Source organism: Dasypus novemcinctus, chromosome 13 (assembly GCF_030445035.2).
Source record: "Dasypus novemcinctus isolate mDasNov1 chromosome 13, mDasNov1.1.hap2, whole genome shotgun sequence".
In the NCBI taxonomy this organism is placed as follows: Eukaryota; Metazoa; Chordata; class Mammalia; order Cingulata; family Dasypodidae; genus Dasypus; species Dasypus novemcinctus.
Window position 1 is genome coordinate 91201930 of NC_080685.1, and position 15509 is coordinate 91217438.

The following is a 15509-nucleotide window of genomic DNA, read 5'->3' on the forward strand; positions in this document are numbered from 1 at the left end:
GGTCGCTGCTCGGCCCGCCCCCTGGCTTCCACTCCAGAGTTGCAGATTCGTCTTGCGTCGCAACTTGGGACGACTAGAAAAGAAGATTTATATAGGGTTCAGCATCGTTCAGTGTTAGTTTAATGGTGTTTCATTTCGCCTGCCTTGATCATCCAGAAACTCCGAAAAGATCGAAACCCGTGCGATAGACAGCAGATTCGTCATTGAGGGGCTGCTTCAGAATTGGAGGGAAATTCCATAGGTTCAAAAAATTTGACCTTAAACCCACAAGCTCCTCCCCCTAGCTTCAGCACTAGTACTCAGGGGCCCGACCTCGCTACAGGATTGGAGTCCGGATCACAATCAAGGAATTACTTTACCCCTAGTTTCCATACCTCTTTTCCATTCTTTACTTTGAGACCCTCTTCAGGGTCATTAAAATCCCCAAGTACTGAATTAGGGGCATGAGCCCTGGGGCCACAAGGTGTCACGGTTTGAACCTCAGGTCCACCACTTGATAGTTGTATAACTCCCTTTCTGTCAATCTCACCTGTAAAATGGGGAATAATAGTAGTACCTACATCGTAAGGTTATTAGGGTTAAATGAATTGATACATGAAAGGCCTTTAGGACAGTCTCTGGCACACAGTAAGTCCTATATGTTTGCTAAATTCAATTTTTAAATGATGAACAAATGTGGGGGTGGAGGGAGGCGTTAGGGAAGAGATTGATAGGTCCAGACTCTTTCTGTGTCAAATAACTGAGGGTAACTTTAAAGTTAAGTTAAAATCCATGAACATACGTTGGTTGCCCAAAACTCTCAGAGGCTGAGCTCACGATCCCTGCAGGAACAGCAAAGGCTTTTCTCACCATTGGGAATAGTCCAATCCTTGCCATAGGCAGCTTAACAACCTATTGGCTTTCCAGCCCTAGCCCGGACGCAGCCGCCGCCGTGATGTTGATGCCCAAGAAGAACCGGATTGCCATTTATAAACTCCTATTTAAGGAGGGAGTGATGGTGGCCAAGAAGGATGTCCACATGCCAAAGCACCCCGAGCCGGCGGACAAAACGTGCCCAACCTTAACGTCATGTAGGCCATGCAGTCTCTCAAGTCACAAGACTACGTGAAGGAACAGTTTGCCTGGAGACGTTTCTATTGGTACCTTAGCAACGAGGGTATCCAGTACCTCCGTGATTACCTCCACCTGCCCCCTGACAGCGTGTCTGCCACCCTGCGCCGCAACTGTCCAAAGACTGGCAGGCCGCGGCTCGAAGATTTGGAGGGGGTTGGAGGGTATATGGGGACCTCATATTTTTTTAATGTAACACTAAAAAAATAAAGACAACAACAACAACAAAAAAGGTTTGGAGGGCGAGTGACCTGCAAGACTCACTGGAAGGGAAGCTGACAGACTCCTACAGACAGAGCACTGGGCCCCCTGGTGCCGACTGGAAAGCGGAGGCTGGGGCTGGGTCAGCAACCGAATTCCAGTTTAGAGGGGATTTGGTCGTCATCTCGGTCAGCCTCCTCAGTAAACTTGGAGTGGGAGTTATTTTGTACTGAATAAACTTTAGCCAGAAAAAGGAAAAAAAACAAACAAACACCAACAACAACCAATTGAAGGTATATGCGCCCAAACCAAATAAAAGCCACCACCAACAAAACAAAAACAAAAACAAAACACTGCTCTGTCTCTTGAAAGTGTCGCCTTCAGTAATTTGGCTTCTTTAAAGAAAGAGAAGGGCACATTCTACCAGTGAAGCATTCAACGTTATCTTTCGCCCCTTCTATGCTATTCCACCCTCTTTCCCTCAAAAGTGTTTTGATTAAGGGTATTATCTGTCAGAAGCCGGGAACAGATGGGTGGGTCATGCAGGAATCACGGAATAACTTTGTTAGAGGCTGTTTTATTCCGAAAATTTTCTATTATTTTAGCAAATACCATTATTTGGAATTGTGATACGAGAAAGGAATTCTTGTTACTCATTTATTAGGTAGTGAATGGCATTGGCCATAGACAGCATGTCTGGTCAGGTGGAAGGTTCAAAATAGGTCTTCCAAGGCTTTGGCCTGGGACTATAAACCAATATGCAGGTGGTCATTGAATGTAGGCCCTCCCCATTCCAAGGCGTGTGTCCTACCCTACCTCTCTCCTCACAGCTTTGGCTAACATCTTCCCTGTATTTGCACATTTATTCCCTTGGTATTTCAACAAACACTGTCTCTTAGGAAGGAAATAACTTAAGACTTCTTAAACTTCCAGTTTACTTTTTAGTGGACAATTACAGAACCAAGCCTGAAAGAGCCCTAGTGCGTAGTTCAAAGCCAATTCCCTCTAACTCATCCACATACGATTTGCCCAGGGCACCTGTCTCAACCACAGCCAGTCTGTTAGAAACTGAAGAAAGGCGCTGGTCATCTGTTAGGTTAGGTTTTATTTATTTATTTATTAAGGTTTTTTTAAAAAATTAATTTATTTCTCTCCCTTCCCCCACTCCCTCCAGTTGTCTGCTCTCTGTGTCCATTTGCTGTATGTTCTTCTGTGTCTGCTGCATTCTTGTCAGCGGCACTGGGAATCTGTGTCTCTTTCTGTTGGGTCATCTTGCTGCATCAGCTATCCATGTGTGCGGCACCACTTCTGGGCAGGCTGCGCTTTTTTCACGCAGGGCTGCTCTCCTTGCAGGACACACTCCTTGCGTGTGGGGCACTCCTACGTGGGGGACACACCTGTGTGGCAGGGTACTCCTTGTGTCAATCAGTACTGTGCATCGGTCAGCTCACCACACAGATCAGGAGGCCCTGGGTTTGAACCCTGGACCTCCCATGTGGTAGGCGGATGCACTATCAGTTGAGCCACATCTGCTTCCCTGTTAGCTTAGGTTTTAGAAGTATTGTTGGATAACTCTAAGGAACAGTATACTATTGTACTAAAAAAAAATTATATATATACATATATATACTATAGTACTTAAACTATGAGAAACTATGGAAACAAAAAAGGCTCATGACTAAGGAGACAGAAAAGGCAGAGAGTTGTTTCCCTGGAAATTAAACAGAATGGCCTTTTAAATCTAATGCTTAATAATTTCCACTATGATTTTAGCTATACTTTGAGAAGTAGCTTTTTCCTTCTCTCTTGCATACAATAAGGGCAGTAAGTGGAAGTGCCTGTGTGGTAAGGCTGATAATTCTTCTATATCTCTAATGAAGACCCATTTCCTTCAAGGGCTATGTTACAGCAGCAGGGAGTATTATGAAAATCTTGGAGCACTTTGTGTCAGGCACTTTCAGTTTTGTGAACTGATAAAAGTCAGCCAATCAGGTCCAAAGACAGACACTGCTTCTACACACCAGAGCTTGGAAAGGTACCTGTCTTTGAAAACCCAACCAGGAAGTTAAAAAAAGCTTCTCTCAGTCTTTTTTATTTTTATTTTTAACTTCTACTTCCAACCTGCTGGCTCTCTCTGCCTTTTGTTCGGGATGATCCCTTGTCCTCTGGTCCAACCCAAAAAGGTGGTGCCAAAGTCAATTTATAATTTCAAACTCATTTGCTCAAATATAATTCTTTCTGCTCCAGACTTCCATCTTCCTCTCTACTTTTAAAAAACTAAGTTTAGGTGAATTTCTGCTACTAAAAAAGTAAAGATATACAAGTTGATGTCCAGCTTAAATTGAAGAAGAAAAATAAAGACTAACACTTGCTGTTTTTCTCAATACCAATAAAATTCACAGAAAATTTGTCATTGTAACATTAAAAAAGACACAGCTTTATTCATTTAAACCATTGACAAATATTGTTATGTGAACATTGCTGGAAAGTGAGGTCACAAGGTATAACAAAAAGAGCACTAAACTTGTAATCAAGATTATCTGTTTCTGGGAAGCAGATGTGGCTCAGGCGACCGAGCTCCCGCCTACCACATGGGAAGCCTAGGTACAGTCCCTGGCGTCTCCTGGAGAAGATGAGCAAGAAAGCGAGCTGATGCGACAGGCTGGCAAGATGGGATAGTGCAGCGAGCTGATGCAACAAGATGACACAACCAAGAGACAGCAAGGAAACACAATGAGAGATGCAACAAAAAGCAGGGAGTGGAGGTAGCTCAGCAATTATGTGCCTCCCTCCCATATCAGAGGTCCCAGGTTCGGTTCCCAGTGCTTCCTAGAAAGAGAAGACCAGCACACAACAACAGACACAGCAAATACAAACAATGAGGGGGTGGTAAAAAATAAATAAAATGAATCTTAAAAAAAAAAAAGACCTTGGGAAGCGGATGTGGCTCAAGCAATTGGACTCCTGTCTACCATAGGGAAGGTCCAGGGTTTGATTCCAGGGCCTCCTGGTGAAGGCAAGCTGGCCCGCACAGTGAGCTGGCCTATGTGGAATGATGGCCTATGCAAGAGTACTGGCCTTTGTGACAAGATGGTCTGAGTGGAGAGCTGGTGCAGCATATGGAAGGTCCAGGGTTTGATTCCCAGGCCCTTCTGGTGAAGGCGAGCTGGCCCATGCAGAGTGCTCGCCTGTGCAAGAGTGCTGGGCTGCATGGCAAGATGACCTGAGCGGAGAGCTGGTACAGCAAGAGGACACAACAAAAAGAGACACAGAGGAGCAACAATAAGAGACGCAGAAGATCATGGAGCTGAGGTGACACGAAAGATTGAGCACCACTCCAGAAGGTCCCAGCATCAGTTCCCAGTGCCACCTAAACAGAAGACAAGGAAAAAAAATCTGTTTCTGAGACTAAGCTCTGTGATTTACTATCTAGGTGAACTTCAGCAAGTTTCAAACTCTCTGCCTCAGATTATTCATTTGTAAAACAGGGATAATTATATTGGCTCTTGCCTACTTCACAAAGTTGGCATAATAATGAGAAAAAACTACTACGGAGCACTGTGGGAAGTAGAATGGTATCTCATTGTCTTCACTGACTGAAAAACCCAAACTTCAACAGCTGTGTTATTTCTTGACAGAGCATCCCCAAACACTGGGGAAAAAGGTAACAGTGACTACTTACAGCAGAAAGATGGAGAAGAGACAGAAGTGATGACAATCATCTTTCAATACTGGGGATGTCCAAAATACTGTGTCTCTCTCTACTGCTTCCTGACTATCCTAGGATAATTTATCTACTCTAACTATCACCAGTATGGGTGTGATTCCACCAACTATCGCCAGCTACTCTGCCTCTCTTCTCAGCTCCAGCCCAGCATCCCTAACTGCGTAACAGACATTTCCACTGGGATGGCCACAAACTCAATTTATCTAGGCACAACTCATCGTCTTCCCTAAACCCACATTCTCTTCCTGGCTCCCCCATTTCTGTCAGCAGTATCATCGTTCTCCTAGGTACCTGAGCTCAAATTCCTTATGCTGCTACTCTCTTCACCACCATGCCTCATTGTTTAATCTTTGACATGGAAATGTCTTGATTTTTCTTCTCCTTTTTTTTTTTTTTTTCTGTTTTACTCATTTATTACAAGTCCCCAGCAGCATTTACTTCTTTTCATCATCCTGTTCTACAGTCTCCTTGGCTCTCTTTGCTTGGATGCCAAAGAGCCGGTTGTTGGCGTGGGCCATTTGAAGGCTGGCAAATGCCTTCAGGTTCCTCTCTTCCACGGTGATGACCCTGGCTTTCTCCTTCTTGTAGACATTCCGGATGGGCATCACTGGGCCTGTCAGCTGCGGGGCCAACTGAAGCTCTTCGGCCGAGCTGTCTCCCTTCTTGGGGGCGGAGGGCTTCCTGGGGGAGAGGAAGGGTTTGGAGAGGTACTCCTTCAGCCGCTGCATGTGGGCCTGCAGAGACTCAGTGGACTTGTTCCGCCTCCTGGGATCCACAGAGATGCTGATTGTCCACGCCACCTTCTTGTGGATGCCGGCCACCCGTAGCTCTTCCAGGCTGAGGCCCCTGCCCGCTTGCACTTTGGTGTGGGAGCGCACTGTGCGGCACCGCACCACGCGCAGGGCGCGGGGCGATGCAGCAGGCTTTTGCTTGCCGGGCCCTTCTGTCTGCGGATCTTCCGGGCTGGCTGGTTGAGCCGCGTGGCCACATGCCGCTGCCAGTCCTTGTGGCAGTGCGGCTTGAGGACCACGCCCTCCCGGCTAGGGGCCATGGCTGCCTACGGCCCGCTCCGCGGGAGAACAGCCGAGCGGAAAGCTTCTTCATCACATTTCTCAAATTCATTTTTCACTTGCCACTTCCATTCTCACCATTAATAATTAAGCTGCCATAACAGCCTTTCTTTTTCTCTCCTTTTTCTGTAATCTGTTCTAGATATAACAGATAACATTCCCCTCCTAAAGCACTTGCTTTCATGATGTCATTCTCATACTCAAATTTTCAATAGTTCCACACACCCTCTATAATGAAGTCTAAACTCCCGCTCCTCGCATTTAAGCTACCACCAGAGAAATTTCTCAACACAAATCTACTATTACTGAAAATCTTTCCATGAACTGGGGAAAATATTTACAACACATATGACAGATGTATTTGCAATATCCTTAATATATAAAGAATGTTATAAAAGCACTAAGAAAAAGACAAAAAAATTAAAAATAAAGAGACATAGGATACAAAAAAAGGACTCACAGAAGAAATAAAATACACCAAAACATATCTAAAATATGCTCACTCATAACTAAAGAAAAGCAAAATAATCTAATTAAAATTTTAAAAAAAATTTCTAATATTGGTGAAAATTGAAAATAGTCTTGTTAAGGGTGTGGGGAAACTGGCCCCTCATATAATATGGGTGGGAGTATATACTGGTACAATTTTGGAGGGAAATTTAACACTATATTTAGACATAATGTATACTCCTTGACTCATTTCTAGGAATTCCTAAAGAAGTTTTCACATAAATTCATAAATATATAAAGATGTTAATTTGTAGTACTATTTGCAATAGAGGAAAAGGAAATACCCCAAACAGTCGTTAATCAATTATGTATAAAGATGTTAATTTGTAGAACTATTTGCAATAGAGGAAAAGGAAATACCCCAAAGAGCCATTAATAAATTATGATATGTCCGTACAATGGAATCCAATGCAGTGATTTAAAGGAATGAGATAGAACTGTATGTGGGAAGATTACAAGATGCATTAAAAAAGAAAAAAACAGAGAAACAGATGTGGCTCAATCAATTGGGCTCCCATCTACCACATAGGAAGTCCAGGGTTTGATGCCTGGGCCTCCTGGTGAGGGCAAGCTGGCCCATGTGGTGAGCTGGCCCACACAGAGTGCTAGCCCATGCAGGAATGCTGCCCTGTGCAGGAGTGCCGTCCTGTGTGGAAATGCTGCCCAGCGCAGGAAAGCCACCCCACACAGGAGTGCCAGCCAACGGGGAGAGCTGGTGCAGCAAGATGATGCAACAAGAGACACAGAGGAGAGAAAATAAGAAGATGTAGCAGAACAGGGAGCTGAGGTGGCGCAAGAGAGTAATCGCCTCTCTCCCACTCCGGAAGGTCCCAGGATTGGTTCCCAGAGCTGCCTAATTAGAATACAAGCAGACACAGAAGAACACACAGTGAATGGACACAGAGAGCAGGCAATGCAGGGAACTGGGGGTGGGGGTGAGGAAGAGGAGAAAGAAATAAAATAAATCTTTAAAAAAGAAAAAAAAAAAAAAGAAAAAAGGAAAAAACAAATTCCAGGAAACCATATACCAGCCTTTTCTTGTTGTTTTTTTTTTTAAAAAAGACACAGAGGGGGTGCACAGAGTTGGGACTGTGTATGTAGAGAAAAATCTGTAAGAGTCACTGAAATCTGTCATGTTATCTTTGAGAGATGAAATTATGTTGTGGGCGATTAAGGCAGCATGCATAGAATCTATCTTTCAGCAATGCCGGTAATTAACATGGCCGCCCCCGAGCTGATACAACAATAGCTTAGGTCACCCTCCCCCCCTTCTTTACAGAACCAGTTCCCGCCAAAAGTTCTTACCTCAAATCTGCTTCCCGCCCTAGCAACAGCAGCGGCCAATCCCAGACCACCACCTATCCTTACCCATCACCCCCCCTCCTCCCTAGAGTATATATGCTCAGTCCCCTCAATGAAGTTTTGCAGCTTGATCAGAATACTGTCTTGCTGTCGTTCCTTGTGTCTCTCTTGTCCCATACCATTCTTTCCCTCCTAGGATCCGGAGCTCCCGTTGATCGTCCCGCTGGCTGGGACAAAATTACAGGAGAATTCTATCTTCTTTTTTAAAAATGTCTGTATTAATTTAAAATTATATATATGTTTAGTCTTGGCCCTACTACCAACTAGTTGTGTGGCCCTGGGCAAGATCCTTTACTGCTCTACTCCTCATTTTTCCCATCTGTGGAATGCAGAATAATGGCCTCCCCAAAGATAGCCACATCCTAATTCCTGGAACCTGTGTCTATTAATCAACTGACCTTGAGACAGGGAGATTAACCTACATTATCCATTTGGAATCAGTATAATCACAAGCGTCCTTAAAAATGTAAGAAGGAGGCAGATAAGGTCAAAGTGATAAGATGTGAGAAGGACTCTACCAGTCATTGCTGGCTTCGAAGCTGGAGGAAGGGACTGAGAGCCAAGGAATGAAGGTTGCCTCTGGAAGATGGAAAAGGCAAGAAAACAATTCTCCCCTGGAGCCTTCAGAAAGAAATACAGTCTTGCTGACAGGGCTTGATTTTAGCCTAGTGAGACTACTGTTGGACTTCTAACCTACAGAACTGTTAGAAAATAAATGTGTTGTTTAAGAAATCATTAAAAAATAAAAGATAAATCTTTTAATAGTTCCTCACTGCAAGATGAAGTCCAAAGCCCTTAGCGTGACATACAGAGCTCTCCTTAATTTGGCCCTACCTCCAACTTCATTTCGTAACCTCTACCCTACAGCATCCCCTCCCTCAAGCTCTAGCCACAATGTATACCCACTGCTCTCTGAGCAAGCTTTCCATTTGTTGCATGCTCCCATGCTTTTTGTTCACTTTATGATGTCTTTCTGAAATACATTCTTTCCTGCAGAGTTTCAGTTGGCAAACACTGGGAAGCAGATGTGGCTCAACTGATAGAGCATCCACTTACTATATAGAAGGTCCAGGGTTCAAACCCAGGGCCTCCTGGACCATGTGGTGAGCTGGCCCACGCATAGTGCTGCTACATACAAGGAGTGCTGTACCATTAAGGGATGTCCCCCATGTAGGGGAGCCCCCCATGTGCAAGGAGAGTGCCCCACAAGGAGAGTCACCCCATGTGAAAAAAGCGCAGCCCACCCAGGAGTGGCACCACGCACATGGAGAGCTGATGCAGCAAGATGACCCAACAAAAAGAGACACAGATTCCCAGTGCCGCTGACAAGAATGCAAGTGGACACAGAAGAATATACAGTGAATGGACACAGAGAGCAGACAATGGGGGGGAAGGGGGCGGTGGACTTGGCCCAGTGGTTGGGGCTTCTGTCTGCCACATGGGAGGTCCACGGTTCAGACCCCGGGCCTCCTTGACCCGTGTGGAGCTGGCCCATGCGTGTGCTGATGCACACAAGGAGTGCTGTGCCATGAAGGGGTGTCCCCCCGTAGGGGAGCCCCACGTGCAAGGAGTGCGCCCCGTGGGAAGAGCCGCCCTGCATGAAAGAAAGTGCAGCCTGCCCAGGAATGGCGCCACACACATGGAGAGCTGACACAGCAAGATGACGCAACAATGAGAAACACGGATTCCCGTGCTGCTGACGGCAACAGAGGTGGACAGGGAAGACACAGCAAATGGACACAGAGAAACTGGGGCGGGGTGGTGAGGGGAGAAGGGGAGAGAAATAAGTAAAATAAATCTTTAAAAAAAAAAATTGGCAAACGCTTACTGGAGTTCCTGCTCTTCCATGAAGACTTCCCTGACCTCTCTCCTTGTCCTCCATCACTCTAAGAATAAAAGACTTGGTACTCAGGGCACTGAGATGCAGTTCTTTACATCTGTCTCCATTCTGGATAGGGACCTTTTCTTCTGCAACTAATAAAGTATCTGGCACATGATAGGTATATACTATTGTTTTATCAATAACTTCTTAATCAATGACTTTCAACAGGCTTTCTCACCTTATTTCCCAATGCTCCAAAACATGAATCCTTTGGTCTATATATATATTTTTTAAGATTTATTTATTTAATCCCCCCCCCATCCCGGTTGTCTGTTCTCTGTGTCTTTTTGCTGCGTATTGTTTCTTTGTCCGCTTCTGTTGTCGTCATTGGCACGGGAAGTGTGGGCGGCGCCATTCCTGGGCAGGCTGCACTTTTCTTTCGCGCTGGGCGGCTCTCCTTAAGGGTGCACTCCTTGCACGTGGGGCTCCCCTACGCAGCAGACACCCCTGCATGGGGCAGCACTCCTTGCGCGCATCAGCACTGTGCATGGGCCAGCTCCACACGGGTCAAGGAGGCCCGGGGTTTGAACCGTGGACCTCCCGTGTGGTAGACGGATGCCCTAACCACTGGGCCAAGTCCGTTTCCCCCCTTTGGTCTATTGACTACTTCCCAAACCTGCCTAAGAATTCTAAATTCTCTTCCTAACCTGAAATGCTATGCCATCCCTTACTCAATTTTTATCTAATTCAAGTCCTACTTTTCTTTAAGAAATCTTCCTTTACCTCCTTCTCCTTTGAACTTCCATAACATATGTGTTTACATCTTGCCACAACTCTTACAACAATACTGGATACATGTAAGATGTATCATCAAAAGCATATTCTTTAAATGTGAATACAATTATGCAAAAACAATCTTTGCATTAAAAAACCGGCTGAAAGAAAATTTATTAAAATGTAAATAGAGGTTTTGTTTGAATTTTGGGGGCTATGGGTGATTTAGATTTTTCTTCTTTTCTTCATTTTCCTTAGGGAGCTTGTCTGTAAACTCTCATTATAAAAGTATTAGAGGGAGTGGATGTAGCTCAGTGGATGAGCACTTGTTTCCCATGTATGATGTCCTGGGTTCAATCCCCGATACTCCTCTTAAAAAAAAAGTATTAGAAAAATTTTATACCCATTTAATTACTCTTTGCTTCCACCATCCTGAAAATTTGTTACATGAAAACACTTCAAGGATGCCACCACCTACACACACATATACAAAATGGAAGACAGTGTAATAAAGGGTCCTGTTTCCAGAGTCACTGTTCAAGGTTAAAAATTGCAGTTTTGCCACTTATGTCTAGCCTTGAGCAGTCTTAATTTTTGGTGCCTCAGTTTCCACATATGCCTATCTCATAGGGCCACTGTGAAAATAAAATATAATCCAGGTGAAGTTCTTAGAAGAGTACTTGTAAATCAGATGCTAGCTTTTGGCAGCAACTGTTGAAAATGGAATGGCTGTTAAAATCCCTACACTTGCCAACATAAAGTTAATATTAAAATTCAATGATGGGGGAAGTGGATTTGGCCCAATGGATAGGGTGTCCGCCTACCACATGGGAGGTCCAAGGTTCAAACCCAGGGCCTCCTGACCCATGTGGAGCTGGCCCACACGCAGTGCTGATGCACGCAAGGAGTGCCCTGCCATGCAGGGGTGTGCCCTGCCATGCAGGGGTGTCCCCTGTGTAGGGGAGCCCCACGCACAAGGAGTGTACCCGTAAGGAGAGCCGCGCAGTGTGAAAAGAGAGCAGCCTGCCCAGGAGTGGTGCCACACACATGGAGAGCTGATGTAGCAAGATGACACAACAAAAAGAGACAAATTCCGGGTGCTGCTGACAAGAATACAAGCGAACACAGAAGAACACACAGCAAATGGACAGAGAGAGCAGACAACTGCGGGTGGGGGAATGGGGAGAGGAAAAAAATTTTCAATGATGGAAGTAGATGTAGTTCAGGTGGTTGAACACCTGCTTCCCATGTACAAGTGCCTGGGTTCCATCCCTGGTACCTCCTAAAAACAAAACAAACAAATGAAAACAAACGAGAGAACCAACTCTCACTGCCGAGTGGATGTAGCTCAGTGGTTGAGTGCCTGCTACCCATGTAGGGGGTCTTGGGTTCAATCCCTCGTACCTCAAAAAAAAAAAAAAATTCAATTACAGTCATCACCCTTAAGACAGACACATCTTAGTAAAAGGAATTTGTCAATAAAATCTTAGGACATGTCTATACTGCACCTTATTTGCCCCCAAATTCAATTACATGTGTGTCTCTATCTGATACATGGCTATGATCTCAAAAGCTATCTCACATAAACCAAGAGTTTCAAGCCCAAAATGGGTCACTTCTGCTTCTCTGAATGCCTGGGCTTATTTTCTAAAATAGTTTTTTTTTTGAGGCCAAATGTGTTCCAGAAACCTAAGCAAATTAGAAAACTTGCAGTTATGTCTTGGCTTTCCTACAGATTCAACCGGCTGCCTTTTTGTCAGTCAAATTTTGAAACATTTGCTCCCTCAAACATAAAATGGGAAGAACTGTTTTGTTGCCTTTTATTTCAGAGCTAGTATAAGAGGCATACCCAACTCACAGATCTGAGTTCTATATAAAACCAGTGCTACTGGGGTGCCCTGCTCATCGTTTAATAAATCATAAAATGTCTATTTCATCTCCTTCCTCTTCCTAACTGCTTTCTCCTTAATATATAATTGGTTCCCAATCAGATGGACTTTTAGTGTGAGTCAAAGGAAGTCTGAAGAAAAAGTATCAAAAACAGAACCATCACATAGTAAAATACTATTAAGAGTAATAGGGAGACTTCTGGGAAGATGGCAGACTAGAAAGACATGGGACTCTCTTCTACTCCAGAAGATAGCTACAGGACAGGCTGAAACAGCCTAGAAAAAGATCTTCTAGGGTTTAGGACACCAGGTGAAAGCTGGACACCAGCCAGAGGAGAGAGGGACAAGGGAGGGAAATTGCGAGGACAGAACGGTGAGTTGAAACCAGCAGCACCATCCCCCACACTAAAGACACTTTGGAATTTTCTGGCCTCTGGGCCTGCAGCTACAGACGAAGGGGGCTCCAGGGATCTATCATCCCAGGAAAGGGGAGAGAGAAGGACACAGCTAAGGCTGATGCAGCTTCTGACCTACAAATTTGTTCTGCTGTGATCCCACCCTTCCCGGCTGGGTGGGACCACATCTTAGTCTGCCTGTAGGAGCTGGCAGGAAGCTCTATCACATTCATTCCGTAAGTGCTGCAACAAATACACTCATCAGGCATCGAAGTGAGAGCTGTCAAAAAGCGCCATCTGCTGGCAAACCAAGGAAGTGCACATGAGAAAATTAGAAATAAGTAGGAAAGGCTTTCCCCGCCTCTATAGTCTCCCTCTTCAAAGTCCTAGGAAGTGAGTCTACAACCATTTATTGGGTCCAGTGCCCAGTTTTAAGCAACTAGCAGGGACAATCCTAACAATCCAGGTCAAGCCAAGAATCAAAGAGCAAGGTTGACACACAGCCTCCTGCCACTAAATCCCTACAATTGAGCATCTAAGTAGACGACATCCTAATCAGATGCCTAGACATCAGTAAAACATTTTGAGCCATACTAAGGAAATAGAAGACATGGCCCAAGAAAAGGAATATATCAAAGCCCCAGAAGAGACACAGGATTTGAGAGAACTAATCAGTGATATGCACACAAATTTCCAAAATCAAATCAATGAGTAGAAAGACAATACAGTTACAGAGATAAATGACATCAAGAAGACATTAAGGAAGAGGTTGTAGCTCAACTGACAGAGCGTCCACCTACCACATAGAGGGTCCAGGGTTCGATACCCAGGGCCTCCTGACCCGTGTGGTGAGCTGGCCCAGCACAGTGCTGCCACGTGCAAGGAGTGCTGTGCCACACAGGGGGGTCCCCTGCATAGGGGAGCCCCACGCTCAAGGAGTGCGCCACGTAAGGAGAGCCGCCCAGTGTGAAAAAAGTGCAGCCTGCCCAGGAATGGCACCACACACACGGAGAGCTGATGTAGCAAGATACGCAACAAAAAGAGACACAGATTCCTGGTGCTGCTGACAAGAATGCAAGTGGACACAGAAGAACACACAGTGAATGGACACAGAGAGCAGACAACTGGGGGGTGGTTGGGAAGGGGGAGAGAAATAAAAAAACAACAACAAAAAAGAACACATGAGAGGGAAGTGGATTTGGCTCAACTGATAGAGCATTCGCCTACCATATAGGAGGTCCAGGGTTCCAACCCAGGGCCTCCTGACCCGTGATGGTGAGCTGGCCCACGTGCAATGGTCCTGTGTGGAAGGAGTGCCATGCCACGCAGCGGTGTCCCCCACGAAGGGGAGCCCCAAGGGCAAGGAGTGTGCCCCACAAGGAGAGACGGCCCCATGCAAAAAAAAAAAAACAAGCTCAGCCTGCCCAGGAGTGGTACTGTGTGCACGGAGAGCTGACACAGCAAGATGACACAACAAAAAGAGACATAGATTCCCAGTGCTGTTGACAAGAATGCAAGCAAATGCAGAAGAACACATAGCAAATGGACACAGAGAGCAGACAACGGGGTGGGGGAAGGGGAGAGAAATAAAATAATAATAATAATAAATAAATCTTCAAAAAACAATGTGTTAAAAAACCACATTAGATGGGAAGCAGACTTGTCCAGTGGATAGGGTGTCTGTCTACCACATGGGAGGTCCGTGGTTCAAACCCTGGGCCTCCTGGACCTGTGTGGAGCTGGCCTACATGCAGTGCTGATGCACGCAAGGAGTGCCCTGCCATGCAGGGGTGTCCCCACGTAGGGGAGCCCCATGTGCAAGGAGTGTGCCCCATAAGGAGAGCCGCCCAGCACGAAAGAAAGTTCAGCCTGCCCAGGAATGGCCCCGCACACACGGACAGCTGACACACAAAATGACACAACAAAAAGAAACAGAGAATCCCGTACCACTGACAACAACAGAAGTGGACAAAGAAGAACACGCAGCAAATGGACACAGAGCGCAGACAACGGGGGGGTTGGGGGGGGGAGAGAAATAAATAAAAAATAAATCTTTTAAAAAAACACATAAGAGGCATACAACAACAGACTTGAAATGATAGAAGAAAGAATAAGTGATACAAAAGACAGAACAGCTGAAATTGGAGAGAGAAAAGAATAGAGAGAGAAAAGAATGGAAAAAATAGAGCAGGAACTCAGAGAGTTGAATGACAACACAAAACACAACAACATACGTGTCATGGGAGTTCCATAAAGAGAAGAGAAGGGAAAAGGAGCAGAAAGAGTATCTGAGGAAATAATAGCTGAAAGTTCCCCAACTCTCATGAAAAAAATGAATTTATATTATGTCCAAGAAGTGCAGCATACCCCAATCAAAATAAATCTAATAGGCCAACTTCAAGATACTACTCAGAATGCCAAATGTCAAAGATAAAGAGAAAATTCTCAGAGCAGCAAGGGAGAAGCAAAGCATCACATACAAGGGATGCCCAGTAACACTTAGCACTGATTTTTCTTTAGAAACCATGGAGGGAAGAAGACAGTGGCATGATACAATTAGGACACTGAGAGAGAAAAACTGCCAGTCGAGAATTCTTTGTCTAGCAAAATTGTCCTTCAAATATGAAGGTGAATGTAGCCCTTTGATAT

The 15509-nt window shown here is 45.1% G+C and overlaps 1 pseudogene; it reads right to left on the bottom strand.

The window, feature by feature from the left end:
• Positions 1 to 4197: 4197 nt before the first annotated feature.
• LOC101432646 (large ribosomal subunit protein eL13 pseudogene) lies at positions 4198 to 6279 on the bottom strand (annotated as a pseudogene).
• Positions 6280 to 15509: the final 9230 nt, after the last annotated feature.